At 34.4% G+C, this 17,197-nt stretch overlaps 1 pseudogene; it reads left to right on the top strand.

Moving 5' to 3' along the window:
* The first annotated feature begins 640 nt into the window (after nt 1–640).
* On the top strand, nt 641–2,209 carry LOC101965299 (olfactory receptor 52M1-like; annotated as a pseudogene).
* The last annotated feature ends 14,988 nt before the right edge of the window (nt 2,210–17,197 follow it).

Raw genomic sequence — 17,197 nt, 5'->3', positions numbered from 1 at the left:
AGAGATAAAGGCGTAGATATACAGATAAAATTTGGAGCACATTAAAATCATCTGACATGTATATTCAAAGACATTTCAAAACTTTACCTTTCAAGATACCCTAAGATCAGTTAACAAAAGAGGAGAAGACTTGGGCCTGGCTACAGAGGGTTCCACATGATACATTGGCACTGCCTGAATATGGGCAGCAGTAGTACTGCAGCCCTTTTCTGGGACATCCATGAACAGGGGTGAAGGAAATTCCTCCCAATGTGCAGAACTTTAAGCAGTGCAGCCAGTTATATGCTTTGCTTGGACAACTGTAGCCAGACTTGTGATCATATACTGATCCATGTATTGTCTGGATGGCCAGGGACTCGAGAGGAACAAGATTGTGTATCCCTAAATTTCTTCATTACTGTCTTAAGTTTAGTTTTTTTTTTCATTTTTTACTTTATTGTTCACAGATAATTAGCAACAATTTTAAAGGAAATTCATCAGATTCTTGACTTGTGCAGCTAGTGCCTTCTGCCTGGCTGCATGGTTTTTTGTTAGTATCACTAAGTTTCCCCTCTCCCCCTCCCTACTCTAAGTTTAGAAAGCTTTCTAATGTGATGGTTTGGAATCTTCCAGACACGTTTTTCGTTTGTTTTCAGATTCATGGTAATGACTTTGGCAGAACACTTTTGCCTTCAGAGGATTCTTTCACAGAAGACAGAAGGCAGCTGCACCATGGAACCAGCCAATAAGTCCGAAATATCTCCAAACAGCTTCTTGCTGATGGGCATCCCAGGGCTAGAGCACTTGCACGTCTGGATTGGGATTCCCTTCTGCTCCATGTATGTGGTGGCTGTGGTGGGGAACGTGACCATCCTGGCTGTGGTGAGGGCAGAGCGAAGTCTCCAGGAGCCCATGTTGCTGTTCCTGTGCATGCTCTCAGTCCCTGACCTGGTGCTGTCCGCGTCCACGCTGCTGCGCATGCTCTGTGTCTTCTGGCTGGGAGCCCACCACACTGCCTTTGATGCTTGCCTGGCTCAAATGTTCTTCATCCACAGTTTTGCTGCCATGGAATCGGGCTTCTTTTTGGCCATGGCCATTGACCGGTACGTGACTATCTGTGACCCACTGCATCATGCCACAGTTCTCACCCACAGTCGCATTGCCAAAATGGGAGCTGCTGTGCTGGTGTGGGGAGTAGCCTTCTTTTCCCCACACCCCATCCTGCTCAAGTCCCCCCCCCCACTGGAGAACTCAAATCATCGCACACACCTACTGCGAGTTCATGGCTGTGGTGAAGCTGGCGTGTGTGGACATAGGAGCCACCAAGCGTTATAGCCTCAGTGTAGCGTTTGTGATTGGTTCCTGTGATTGTCTCTTCATGGCTTTTTCTTATGCTCTAATCCTCCGTGCAGTCTTTCGTCTTCCCTCCAGAGAAGACCGTCTGAAAGCTCTGGGCACATGTGGCTCCCATGTCTGTGTCCTCGTTGTTTTCTACTCTACTGCTGGCTTCACTTTCCTGACTCATCGATTTGAACATAATGTGGCCCCCCCAAGTTCACATCTTCATTGCAAATATGTACCCTGTGGTACCCGCCTTCCTGAACCCTATTGTTGATGGTTTTAAGACAAAGAAAATTCGAGAGCATGTTCTTAGTTCTCTAAGGGTAAAACTTTCTTGATTATACTGAAACTATTTGCAAACATAGTAACAGATAAAGAAGGAAACAGAATAAATAATTGATCCCTTTATCATATCTGACATTAAATTTTTTTTAGTGGAAATCAGATACTTCATTAGATCATATTGGGAAACAATGAATACATGTTATATAAATTCCCTTATGTTATGAAACTAACAGTTTTGATATTTGTTGTGTGCTCCTGAACTTATTTGGAGTTTAATGCACATTGAGCAAATCTCCAGGTCATTGATAGTACCAACTATTTGCAGGGAAATGGATGGCATTAGAGCAGATTATGCTAAGTGAAGCTAGCCAATCCCTAAAAAAAAAATGCCAAATGTTTTCTTTGATATAAGGAGAGTAACTAAGAACAGAGTTGGGAGGAAGAGCATGAGAAGAAGATTAACATTAAACAGGGACGAGAGGTGGGAGGGAAAAGGAGAGAGAAGGGAAATTGCATGGAAATGGAAGGAGACCCTCATGGTTATACAAAATTACATACAAGAGGAAGAGAGGGGAAAGGGGAAAATAAAAAACAAGGGGGAGAAATGAATTACAGTAGATGGGGTAGAGAGAGAAGATGGGAGGGGAGGGGATGGGGGATAGTAGAGGATAGGAAAGGCAGCAGAATACAACAGACACTAGTATGGCAATATGTAAAACAGTGGATGTGTAACCGATATGATGCTGCAATCTGTATACGGGGTAAAAATGGGAGTTCATAACCCACTTGAATCAAAGTGTGAAATATTATATGTCAAGAACTATGTAATGTTTTGAACAACCAACAATAAATTTTAAAGAAAAAAAAAAAACTACTGCTTTGCAAACTTCAGTAGAAATTGTTGAAGTTGTCCTCCTGGGAAGCAGAAGGCCGAACAGTGGTATTTAATGGAGCTGAAGGAAGAAGGAGATAGAAAGGAAACCACACTTCTTCCATTTTTGTCTCTAGGACAGAATAATTGACAGAAATGTTGGGAATGTTTGACAGGTTATTTTTATGGAATAGTTTTCAAATTTGAAAAAAAAAACTTAATTGGAAAACCATTATATATATATTATATATATAATTTTTTTAAAAACCCCTTAATTGGAGCCCATTAATTACATTAGTTTTTTTTAGTGAAGAATTTAAATTTCTAATTTCCTTTCATGTAATGTATTTACCCATTTTTAATGGTTAAATGGGAATTGCATTTAGCATTCTAATATTTCAGCATTCTAATTTTAATTTATATCAGATTAACCTTGAAAACATATAAAACTGCTTTTTAAACAGTTCTATTCCCACCCATTTTCAGTTATTAATATCAGAAAAGTACATTTTTATACATTGTATATTCACAGGTATAAACAGATAATTTTAATGCATTAATATTATAAATTATATTGAGAACTTATTTATGTGGAGCTATAAATAAGTCAACAATAATAAAATAATAATTTCTGTAATTACTTTCCTGAAATTATTTTTTTCTTTATATGACTTTGAGTTACCTTCTAATGTCCTTTTATTTCCACCTACAGGACTGCATTTACATTGCTTGCAGAGCAAGTCTAGGGATAATGAACTCCCTCAGCTTTTGTTTATCTGGAAATGTTTTAATTTCTTTTCACTTTTAAAGGACATTTTCCTGGATATGGAATTCCTGCTTTATAGTTTTATGAGTTTTTTTTTCTTTTGGCACTTTAAATGTATAAGTCCAATATCATCTGATCTCCCAAGTTTTCTTATGAAAAATCTGTTTATAAGCTTATTGAAGATCCCTTGCATATGATGAGGTATTCTCTTTTCTGAGTGTAGGATTGGTAGCTGTGCTAAGAGCTGAAATTTACTGATATTAACCACAGTTACCATTTATGTCTTGCCCTGGGAGTTGCAAGTCTTTTGTAGACTCCAGAGTACCAAATCATGACGTCAGACAGATTCTGACAGTGCAATTATTGACTAGATCCAGAATAGATTTCTGTGTTTTCTACTTCACCAATCTTCTCAGAATACATGAATCATTTTCTTTTGATAATTTGATTATAATGTGTCTTTTTTTTCGAGAGAGAGAGAGGTGAGAGAGAGAGACAGAGAGAATTTTTAATATTTATTTTTTAGTTTTTGGCAGACACAACATCTTTGTTTGTATGTGGTGCTGAGGATCGAACCCGGGCGGCACGCATGCCAGGCGAGCACGCTACCGCTTGAGCCACATCCCCAGCCCCTATAATGTATCTTAATGGGGTTTTCTTTGAGTTGATCTTAGCTTGAATTATTTGAGCATTTTGAATGTGTAGATTAATGTCTTATGCTTAAGTTTGAAGAGTTTTATCCATTATTTGAATAATTTTTTTAATCTATTATTAATTTATTCAGCATTTGCTGTGCTTTGTTTTCTCCCTTTTTAAGGAATTCCCACACAAATTAGTATGTTTGATGGTGTCCCACAGGCCCCATAAAATTTCCCTGTCTTCATTTTTAAAATAGTTTTTCTTCAATTTAAACCAAACTTCCTTTATGTTCACTTATTCTTTCTTCTGTTTGCATATATATGTTGCTGAGCTGTTCTAGTGAATTTTTCATTTCAGATATCTCAACCCCATTGTTTCATTTCAGATATCTCATCCCCATTATTCATATTAAGTTGCTTTTTATAATTTTTATCTATTGATGTTTTCCATGTATTATCATTTCCATGTATTTCCATTATTCTCACATCTTCCTTTTATTCTTTGCTTGGGTTTACTTTAGCTTTTCAACATATTTAAAATAGCTGATTTACTGTCTTTTCTCCTAAGTTCAATGTCTGTCTGCATTTCCTTAGGGACCATTTTTATTTATTGCTTTTTTTCCTGTGCATGTGCAATACTGCAATACTTGTTCCTTGAAATAACCCTCAGGATTTTTTTTTTTTTTAAATTCTCCTCCTCCTCCTCCTCTTCCTCCTCCTCTTCCTCCCCCTCCTCCTCCTCTTCCTCCTCCTCTTCCTCCTCCTCCTTTTTCAGGCTTGTGTGTGTGTGGAGTGGGGGTACTGGGAATTGGACCCAGGGGTGCGTAACCACTAAGCCACATCTTCAGCCCTTTTTATTTTTTATTTTGATACAAGGTCTTGCTAAGTTGCTGAGGGCTTCATTAAATTGCTGAGGCTAACTTTGAACTTGTTTATCCTCCTGAGCACTAGGACACTCAGCTAAGAAGTGAATATTTGTAATAACATGGTAGTTCTGGTAAACAATCCCTCAGGCTTGTTGTTGCTGCTTTTTTGTACTTAGGTACTGTTCACAACTAATTTTGTAAAGTCTGTACTCTTTGTTACGTGTGACTACTAAAGTCTCTGATGTATAGAGATAGTGGTCATCTAGTGATTAGACAAGAGATTTCTTTAAACTCCTGAAACCAAGAAAACAAAACAAAACAACCTTTGAGGATTGGGATCTTTGCAGAGGGGCTATATGTGGTGTGTGTGTGTGTGTGTGTGTGTGTGTGTGTGTGTGTGTGTGTGTGTGTGTTGTGGCACACCTTCAATACTTATCCAGATATCCTACAATTTCCCTTAGCTGTCATTTCTTGCTTGTGCAGAGCTGAGAGTCATCCAGGGGTGAGGATTCAGTCTCATCGGGTTTCTTTTGAACATGCACATGGCCTTCTAGATTTTCCTTGGCATACCAGACATTTCAAACTCCCTATGAATCTCATTTCCCAAAGTTCCTGCTCATTATTTTTGTTGTTATTAGTCTATCATTTGCCTCAGCTATTATCTATTGCCTCAGGCAGCAGTGGTTAAGGCATTTGCATGTAAGTATTTTTGACAAATCTCCCCTTGGTAACTAACTCAGCATTTGGAGGGTTCTGGGTTAAGGGAGATAAAGCCAAACTCTTTGCATTGGTCCTCCAGCAAGTCACGCAGCAGGTCAAAACAAAACAACCACAGTTCTTTGCCCATGAGACCCAATATGGCCCTTCTCATATCAACATATTACAGAGATGCGACCTATTTTCTTCCTGGGGGATGGGAACACAATGCTAATTCTTACTGAAACTCAACTGACTTTTATGATTCAGCATTTTTCTAGTTTCTCCAGGCTTTTGGCTATATTGTAGAACTTCAAACAAATAAATTGTGACAGTTTTTTTTTTTTTTTGCCTCAATAGGCTTTTGGCATACACTACTCATTTTACCATTTTGATGATATTGATCTCAGTTATTTTCTCATTAATGCAAATGTGTGTTAAGCCTATGTTGTGTTGCTATAATAAAATACCAAAGACTGGGTAATTTTCAAAGAAAAGCATTTTTTTTAGCTTTTTGCCCACTTTTGCTGATAGCCTTCGAACTACATCGCAACATAGTGGATGGCATCATGATAGAAACATGCATGAGAAGGATGGATTGATAACATGGCAAGACAAGAAGCAAAAGGCTAGGGAATGGCTATATAAGGGCATCAGGCATTGTTACCTCTAAGCCTCCTGCATGTTTCTTTCCATGGGCTTAGTTCATTTTTTTTTTTTTACTTTCCAAATAAACTGCCAACATACAACATAGGCATATCCAATCCAAGCCCCACCAACAAACAAAAATGATTACAAACTATAAATGTGGATGAATATATCTGTGCATATGTGAACCTATTTCCTCCTGTCAAGTGAGTGTAGTAGCTCTTTTTACCATCATTATATTTATTTTGTCTTTCATCATTTTTCTCATTAGACTCTAAACCTCTGAAGACAAGGAAATTTTATTCTAGTGCAATAATGCAAGTTAAAGCAATCTTAAATATAACTCACTTTCTGAAGTCCAGAGAACTTTAATGTTTATGGGACTGAGACTTTGATCTATTTGCAAATAAATTTCCAACCACTCTCTCTCCCTCATATATCACCCCCACCTCAATTCTTTCCTGTAAATTTCCTCCTTGCACTATTTTATTGTCTCTTATTGATGAATTTGGAGTTTATGGGCTATTTACTATTGTAAGTTAGACATTCCATCTATGTGATAAGCTCTTCTACCCAAGGAAGCTATTGAAATCCAGAAATAATTCCCAAAATTAAGTTTTAAATGTGAGGTCCTTTCAGACTGATGTGAGCCTCAGTTTGTTCTTGGCTTTAACATATGTGTTGAGGATCATTCATCAATTTCTTTACAAAATAGAGCTCACACTTACTCATATTCCATTACCAATAGCCATCAGACAGAGAAAAATTAGAACTCTAGAATTTGAAGAGAACTCAGAAGATAACTCCATGCCACTAGGAAGAAATGGTTATAATCCTTAGCAGACAGCTGGGTGTGTGTCCTATTTTGCAATGCAAAATAATGTTTATTAAGTATTCAACTATAGATATGTTAATGTGAAGAAAGCTGGCCAATACTGCCATAGCCAAAATGGCAATACTGCCATAGCCAAAATCAGCATCAAGAGTCAAAAGTTGTATTGGTTAGATGTATTTCTGACATCTTCAGACTGGCACCCATTTCTGTTTTTTCTCCCTAAAACCCAGAATCTTGTTTTATCTTTGGTAAATATCAGACTAACACAAATTGAGGGGCATTCTACAAAATACCTGAAATTTTAGGACAAGTACTCCCCCAAATTGTCAAGATCATCAAAAACAACAGAAATCTAAAACCTTTCATGTTCCAGAGAAATATATGGAGGACACAGTACCTAAGTGTAGTGTGTTGCCCAAATGGGATCCTGGAACAGAAAATAGTTATTCACAAGAAAGTAATGAAATCTGAATGAAGTGTTGATTTTAGTTATTTAGCATGTGTCTATATTGGTTCATTAGTTGTGACAAATGAACCATATTAGTATAAGATAATGTAGGAAAAACAATACAGAGTATATAAGAACTCTCTGTTCTATGTCTGTTCTATACTTGCAAAAATCATCCTAAACTTAAAATTTGATTTATTTATAAAAAAATTATTCAACTAACTATATGAAGCTTCTTTTTTATTCAGATTTAAGAACACCTGATGAAAGCAGAAATCATGTTTTGTCTTGCTATATTGTTACAAGGAAATTTGTGCAGAATTGTAGGATATGATAAATCAGTGTATAAGTTGGTTGTCTTCTACACCTTTGAAAATCTGGAAAGCTTAATCAGCATTTCCACTTTTAAACTAAACCAATGGTCCTCATTCTTCAGCAATTCTGTTAAAGTGGGAGTCTAGTTATAGTGAAAAACTTCTTGCTCATGCTCAATTTGTTTCACAGAGAGTTAACATCAATAGGAAGGATAATTACTTCCAAAAATCTTGGGAAACAATATTGGTACAGTCATTTAACATAGGCCAGGAATCCTGACACTTCTTGAAGTGGATTCTAAAAATAGAACACTACTTTTTTTTTTTTTGTATAGCCAGTGCCATGATTATACTTCATCTTGCATTCCAAACTCTCTCTGTAGGAATTGTGTCACTGTATTTTTAAAATCTTATATAGAAGGAACATTTCCTACTTTGATCATGTATTATTCCAAGAATGCATATAGTGTATGCATCCTGAGTCACTGTTCTTTCTCTGAATAAATAATGTAAAAGATAGTAATTACATAAATTATAGCTTGTTTCTGTGTCTATTTCACTTATTTTAAGGCTTGTCTTTCAAATTTTTATCTCCAACAAATTGAGTTAATAGTACTTTCAATAACACTTCATATAAAAAATATTCTGCTATATAGGATTATATAAATCCATTTATTTGACCTTCATAATGAGGTGGAGTTGATGTTGGAAGGTTAATGAAGCAATTATTCTTATAAAGAACATCAGTCATAAAGGCATAGTTTCTTCCTCCCTTTAATATGCACATTAATTAAAATAATTTTTTCTTTGCTATTTGCATTGATAAGTAATCATCAATGAGAGAAAGAATAATTAAGTTTCTATGCATCTCCTATATAATTTTAGAACTTAATTTCCATGGTATAAAATCTCCTGATATAATACATATATTAAGTTTTCCCTGGTATAATTTTCTGTGTTTTTCCTTATTTAATATAGAGGTAGAAGTAATGGGTGTTGCTGTGACTATCAATTATGAGGGCAAGAATATACCTTGGAAATATTTCCAGAATCTGCCCTTGACTATTACCTCAAATTTAACTCATTTCATTAGCCATGACATTTAATCATAAACTAATAGTTCAAAATTATATATTAAATTTTCTTTCAGGTTGACCTGTAGAATCTTAATGTACAATAAAAATGTTTTCTATTAATAGAAAAATATACATTTATGGGTACTTATCTGAACACATATCTTAAATAATTTCATATTCTCACAAGATGAATCTACCATAGTAATGGGTCAGCCAATCCTATGGGTATATAAAATTATGAATAAATTTAATTAAATATTATTTGGCTTGTGTATAGTAACTTCCCATACTAAACCTAAACCAAATTTAATTATTACAGTTTAATACACCTATCTCTCTATATATTTGTATGTAGAAATACTTATGCACATATTGAAAAGCAATATAGCTGCAAGCTATAATGATGCTTCTATAACTTAGAGGCAGCTTCTTTAAGCTCACATGATATCAAGTTGATTTTTTTTTTATTAGTGAAATATTTTCATGAGACATGCTTTAAAAATGGAACTTGGATATACTTAGGAGGCTGAGGAAAGAGACAAATATTAAATTGCTCTTCATAGTAAAATAAGACTGTTTGAGTTTCTTCACAACAGGTTGAGAAGGGGGAAGTAGAGGGAGAAAGTCACTGGCAAAGCAAGAAACAGAAAGGGGGCAATTCGGGGAAAGATAGAATACTAGTATGACGCCAAATAAGAACAGCTTATACACAGGAGAGTCTGATTTTGTATAATAACCCCTTGATTGTTCTGAGCTCTGCTCTGCCCCAACTCACCCTGCTGCTGTAATTCTTCAGGCCTCAGTGACAGTTTGAACTGTGACTGGGTTCAGGAGCATACCTGCTTGGGGAATGGATATGTGAAGGGATTTTTTTTCAGGTTTGAAAGACTCAGGGAAGAGCATCAAAAACTTGCTTGGATAGAGAATCCACAGACTGATCCACTTTGGGCAAAGCAGGAACTCAAGAGCTGGTGGGTTTTAGAAATGGGTGCAATACATTCTCCCCTGTGTTTTATTTGTACAGTAAGGTTTCCAGTACCTCAACTGTGTCCAGGTCTCATACCTAATGCACTTAATGCTTTGGATACATAATCTGCTAGACTAGGGTCACTATTAGCATTCCTCAATCCCCAAAGAACATCATTTAAAGATTTGTCAGTGAACACTTGATCTCCAAAAGAACAGGACGTCTGCTTTTGATGGGGGAATACCCTACAGTAAAACCTTAAGCCTCCCACACTGTCATGGAGTCAAATTAGAGGACCTCTTTTCTCTAAGCTCACACAACCTCATGACAGCCATCTGGGAGGGAGGGTTTGTTCCTCTTTATAGCTTCCCCAGCTGGATGGAGGGACACTGAACTCAACGCTGATACTTTTAATTTAAGAAAGTAGCCTAAAATTTTACACTTTCTTAAGATGAGAAATGCCTTGTGGGTCATAATTCAATATTAAACCTAAAAGACTGTTTGTTCATACCATGAATCAGGTTGATTGATAGTTATTTTCACATAAAGCTGATATTGTTATTGATATATTGTGAACACAAAATAACTTTTGAAATGTACGAGTTATACTGACTTATGATTGGATAATTTCTCCCCTCTTCTCAGATTAGGAATAAAATTGGATTTTAGTCTTTTTCATCTTGATAAGCTTCACAGTTTAGAAACTCATTTTGTTATTAAATGGCAAAGTGAAAGTGTAGGGGGACAACGAGCCATTCATACTTTAGTATGAATTGCTTAATATGATAACCTTTCTTCTAACATATGTAATACCATCAGCATTGCATAATTCAGTGTTAGTAAAGCTAGAGAAGGAGATTTAATTCTGAGTAAGATTCAATGACAATAGTATTCCTAGCAGTGATCCAAAGGAGGTTAGAGTGAAGAAAAAAAACCGAAATTAAGTATCAAGGTAAATTGTCTTCTTCACAGTTTTCCTATAATAATCTACATATTTATAATACTCAGATATGAAGGTCAACATATAGATTGAAGATAAACAGAAAATGTGGGGGAAATTCATATTTTTTTCCTAAGTAAAAGTAATGGGACAAGAATTTTAAAATCCATTTAGTCCAACCCTAAAGAATTGCACTATTTCTGTGTATCTCCCCTCCAGACTCCTGCATCTACCAACAATAAATCATTAGCAACCTTATGAAATGCCACAGAGAATGGGCTTTTGTGGTAGAAAGATGAATGTAAAAAGAGAAGCTGAGAGCAATCAAACATCCACTTACGAAGCAGTTTTACCTATGGGAATCTTCATTGGGTGCCTTTATTTCATTTTGATGACTAGCTTTACTGTTTCCTGGAGAACAAAGCTCTGATTTCTAGAAGTATGCTTTCTCTCCTGAGCACATAATTTCTGAGCCCACGGGTATCTTATAGACACTAACTACACTGATTCAATGGACTTAGACAATTTTGTATTTCCTGTTTTTTTTCCCCTGGGTGGATTCCAAAGATTCTGGATAGATTATGTTTCCAGCAATATTTATAACATAATGTAAAAATAAATGTGCATTGCTATAACTACCTTGTAGGATAAATTTTTTTTAAAGAAGCTCAACAAACTTTTTGGTAGGGTATGTGTCAAATTCATTTGGGGATTCAATTATATAGTAGACACAGTATGTTATTGAATTTAATTCTAAACAATGACTACTGCCTGTAGGACTGTGGAAAAAATCATTTGAGTTTGTGATATAATATATGTAAAAATATAATGAACTACAAAGTGCATACAATTACTACTATTCCTGAATTCTAATTCTTAGCACTTGATAAAACATATTTTGCCATGCCAGAATGCTCTAAGGTATGGGAAACACATTAACTTAAAAACATTATGTGGATATTGTGGCATATAAGGTAAACACTATTTCTGCAGTAAATCAGGCAATCCAGGTATCCTATTAATTGTTATAAATCATGCTTGAAACCCTGGACTTGAGTGTGGGCTGTCATTTAAATTTTCTAAATTTCAATTACATTTTCTGCCATGCAAGGGCAGAAGTGGCAAGATGAGCTATTAGGCTATGTAGTCTCTAATAACCCTTTCATCTTTAGTATTTTATCATTTGAGGATTAGCACCCATTTCACAATAAATAGTGAGCTTTCAAACTAGAGTGTAGTTAGGTTTTAGAGTAATTTCCCTTATTATTTTAAATATCTTGACATTTCTCTTAGGTGGAATGGCAAACTATTTTTAGATTAAGACATGTATATTTATAGAAATTAAGTGTGCAATTGCCATAGTAATGAATCAAAATAAAATTTCTTGACTTTGAACATTTTCTTAATATCTCTGCATTTTTTTCCCAATAGAGTCAGTGTTCATTAAGAAAAGAGAAATCACTCTGGACATTTAAACAAAAAGATAACAAGGTGTTTATGCTACCATAAAAGGGACAGATATTATAGTAGACATCCAAGTGGGATTCCCCAAACACCACTGGACCCATCATCCCTACCACTCCTGTTCACCATCAAAAGATGATTCAGGAGACTACTATGAGAATTTCAGAGCTGAAGCTGTGCTCAAACTGGAAACTGAAGTCGAGCCACCTCTACTACTGCTACTACTGCCACCACAGAGGCCTCGCAGGTCCACGAATATTGCACTTGACAAGATGAGGCAGAGAACAGCTGCCTCTGCTGCTGAGAGCTGGAGACTGGCATGCTATTGCAGAAAACCTCCCAGAAAACAGGCAGAAAGAGCACAAAATTAGCTCCTGACTTCCATTCATTCTCTAAATCACAGGAGAGGACATTTACTTGATAAAACCTAATTCACAGATAGAACCCTAGCTGTAAGGCAATCTGAAAAATGTAGGTTTTGCTTTCCAGTCTGCAGTACAATAACAAGGCAGTGATTCTCTAAGTATGATCCTTGGAGCAGTAGAATCAGCATCCCCTGGGAACTTGTTGAAAAATGCAAAATTTGGTCAATATGCTACACCTACTGAATGAAAAACTCTGAAGATATTGTCCAGTACCTTATGACTTAACAAGTCTTCTAGGTGATTCTAGTGCATGCTGAAGTTCAAAATCATTGTAATAAGGCAAACTGGGAACAGTTAGACAAGGCTTACTACTACTACTACTACTACTACTACTACTACTACTACTACTACTACTACTATTACTACTCTTCTTCTTCTTCTTCTTCTTCTTTATTTTTTCTCTTTCTTTTTTTTCTTTGATTGCTATTCAATTATATTCAAGAAAAATGTCAAGAAATGCATACCATAGCACATGGATGGCCCCAAAATGGGGAAAGATAGGTAACTAATTAAGATATAAATCATAACCCTGTTTATATTAACTTATTCTTATTGTTGTTATTATATAATTATTATATTGTTACCTCTTATTATTGGCAATATAGGGACTTAAATTCTGACTCATAAAATTGGATAAGAGCCTCATGATATTTACTGAAATCTTCTCCTCAAAGTTATTTTTATGTTTTTCTCAATCTTTCAATTACAGCAATACCAACCATTCTTAATATACCACCAGGTGGCACATGTACTGTGACGTGTTTTGAATAGGTTAGAAGACCTAGTGGTAGAATGCTTGCCTTCCTTTCCATATTGGCTGTACCAATTTGCAGTCCCACCAGCAATGTATGAGTGTACCTTTTCCCCAACATCCTCTCCAGCCAATATGGAAAGCAGCATGGATATTCCTTGAAAATCTGAGAATGGAACCACCATTTGACCCAGCTATCCCTCTCCTCGGACTATACCCAAAGGACTTAAAAACAGCATAGGGACATAGTACAGGGACACAGCCACATCAATGTTTATAGCAGCACAATTCACAATAGCTAAACTGTGGAACCAACCTAGATGACCCTCAGTAGATTAATGGATTAAAAAATTTGGCATATATACACAATGCAATATTACTCAGCAATAAAAGAGAATAGAATCATGGTATGTGCAGGTAAATGGATGGCATAGGAGAAGATAATGCTAAGTGAAGTCAGCCAATCCCCAAAAAACAAATGCCAAATGTTTTCTCTGATATAAAGAGGCTGACTCATAGTGGGATAGGGAGGAGGATCAGATGAATTCTAGATAGGGAAGAGAGGTGTGAGGGGAAGTGGGGGGCAGGGGATTAGCAAAGGCAGTGGAATGTGATGGACATCATTATTCAAAGTACATGTATGAAGATTCAAATTGGGTGGCAACATACTATATATATAAACAGATATGAAAAATTGTGGTATATATGTGTAATAAGAATTATATTACAAAAAACACCAAAGTACATGTATAAATGCATGAATTGATGAACATACTCTAATACAAAGATATAAAAAATTGTACTCTATATGTGTAATAAGAATTGTAATACATTCCGCTGTCATGTATTTAAAAAAAAAAAACATAAAATCAACAAAACTTAAAAAAAAAAAAAAAGAATGCTTGCCTGCCACGTATGAGGCCCCGAGCTTGACAACCCAAGACCATTCAAACAAACAAGTAAAGCTTATAAAATTTTATAGGTTTTTTCTATTTTAAAAAACATAATTTCATTTAATATTTTTTTCAAGTCAATCACTAAACTCTCTTGAAAAGTGGACACTTTTGTTCATAATAGGAAGGCATATATATACTTGTTTGATGCAAGACATTATTTTCTAAAGAAATGAGCATAAATTGCTAGAGAATCATATTTATTTGTTAATTTCTAGAATGTGAAAATTAGAAAAACAGTGAAAATCTGCCCATAATCTTCAATCCTCCCCGCCCAAGATTTCTTTCCAATATTTTTTTCTAGCGGAAATCTTATATTAAAGTTTTCCAGAATTTTGATGTTTATACAGACACACAGATGTTTATACAGATATAAGGTGATCATTAAACAGTTATATTTATTCAGTAATTTGAAAAAAGTATTTGTTTTTATGTATGAAACTACTTTTTTTCAATTACAATTCTACAATGGAATTCTTTATGAATCAGTAGTTCTTATTTGTAATGACTGCAGAAATCTTCACTGCATGAATGTATTCAATTTACTTAGCTATTATCCTATTATTACATGTTTATACTTTCAATTTTTGTATATTGCAAATGAAAATGCATAGATTACATTGTACAAATCTACTTACTATGTATTCTTTTTCTATTTTATAGTCTTTATCTTAAAAGTATACTCATTGTGCATCACATTTCAAAAATATTACTATTATTCTTCAAAGATGATCTTCCAAGACACATTTTCAATAATACAACTTTTAGAACTTTTATTAATAGATTTATGATAAAATTTATGTTACTTTAAATTTTACTTTCTTAATTCCATTAAAAGATGAACTATTTAAAAGTCTCTTGGTCATTATTAGGTTTTCTTCTGTGAATGATCTGTTCTTATCCATGACTCAGTTTTTCTTTACTGCTTTATTTTCCTATATGTAAAATTGAATTTTTTGCATTTTGGGTCTATTAACTGATTTTTAAATGTATTGCAAAAATTTTCCCTCAAGGGCATTACTTTTAAATAGTTTTTCTTGTCTTATTTTTTTTTACCATGACTTGATTCTAAATTTTTGATAAATTTGTCAAAATATTTAATGACTTTTGAGCTTCATTCTTTCTTAGAAAAATGTGTCCATTCATCATTATTTTTTAAGAACTATATTTAATTAATTGCAGTGATTTGTATTTAATTTTGTTTTGTACATTATATCTTCACATTCCAATAACATATTTAATTATATTTTCTTACATAAATAGATACCATCACTTATTGCATAATCTATGCTGAAATGTCACCTTTAGAATATATTAAATTTTGTTAACTTTGCAGTCTATCAGACTCACCTTAGGTTTATTCCGTCAGTATCTTATTGTTTTAATGAGAGTAATTCTTTTTAAAGGTTAACTTTTGTTCCTGTGCAATGACTTTTACATGGGCATGCTACAAGAGCCATCTTATTTCCTTTATCTTAAAACAATCTTTGAGGGTTAAATGTGTGTGGCAATTTCTAATCCATATGGATTGTCATTTTTTCCAGTCACTTGTCTAATTATTGCTTTCACAGGGTTCAATATAAATATTAATTAATCCTTAACCAAATACAGAATAAAACCTCTGTATAAATACCTGTTCACAATTCCTGGGAATGTTTCTGTTATAATTTTTACCATTTTATGTTGCTTATATATATAAAAATTTCAGTAATGTATCTATTCAAGGAAAACCCCCAAAATCAATAACATTTCAACGACCTGTCTAAGAAAATGGAGTTGTCCTTGTTAAAATCTAAGTTGTTATTTGGTGGTTTTCAACTCTTATTAGGAACTAGTCAATAATAGTAACTTCTAACAAATGTATATTGAGCACCCAAAGGATATGTGTATACTGCAGGAATTCTCTGGAGGACAAAGCAATTCTCTAAAGAATCCTCTGGCTTCCTAACTATTCAATAAGATCATCACTTACCTCTGAAAAGCTTAGACTTAAACAATATTACCATGGATTTTTCAGGAAAGGAACTGCAGGGGTAGAAATGGGGTATTCTAGGACTGGAATTCATTATTCTTGAGATAAAGATTCTTGGGCCTCATGAAACACAGATCTTTCTTCTTAGACCTGATGTATATTAAAATTGGTAAAGAAATAGTGCAAATCTACTTATGAAATAACTAACTTTCATAAGTTCCAATTCTGTGGACATGTTCAGTGAGTTGATCCTATGGATTAGCAATCAATCTATTCATTTTCAAGTATTTGATAAATTTATATTCAAAACTTCAATTTTCTAACATTCACATATTTAGGACTGCTGACTTTTGCATGATTCTTTGAAGTTAATTATTTTTTGGTAGTATTTTATGTATCAAATCACCTGGATTGACGGTGTCAGAAATGATGACATTAAAGAGACGCTACTATTGCCTGCTTTTGAAAAGGTCAGAATGTGAATTAAATTATTCCATTCAATAGTTAAAGGTAGCTATCTCACTTTTAAAGAAAATTTTGTAGTTTTTCTTAATGATATGTCAAGATCTTTCATAAAGTTTCATAAAGTTTGCATCTGGAAAAAATTTTAAGCAGTTACATTTTAATACATCAGATAAAAACTATTTTGTTATTTTCTAATCAAATGCCTGATTTATAAGCACTAATAGGTAAACAAGTTAAATCTCAACCATGATTTGTTCAATATACATGAACTTTTTCATTTGCATGTGTGAAGATGCTGGTGTGAATCACAGTATTTTTAACTCCTATTTTTATTCAACTGGCATTCTCAGTAACTTATTGGCTATAATTACACTTTCTTGCCCTTTGTTTATATAAGTCTTTATGTTTTCTAAAAAGTATACAGCCTCATTAAAATGCTATTTTACAAAATCAGATATACTGTAACTCAAGTCATGTCTTCTCAAACATAACTACAT

The sequence above is a fragment of the Ictidomys tridecemlineatus genome, chromosome 8, assembly GCF_052094955.1.
Source record: "Ictidomys tridecemlineatus isolate mIctTri1 chromosome 8, mIctTri1.hap1, whole genome shotgun sequence".
NCBI classification, from domain to species: domain Eukaryota; kingdom Metazoa; phylum Chordata; class Mammalia; order Rodentia; family Sciuridae; genus Ictidomys; species Ictidomys tridecemlineatus.
Note: the sequence above shows the minus strand (reverse complement) of the source record. Positions and strands in the feature narration are given on the sequence as shown.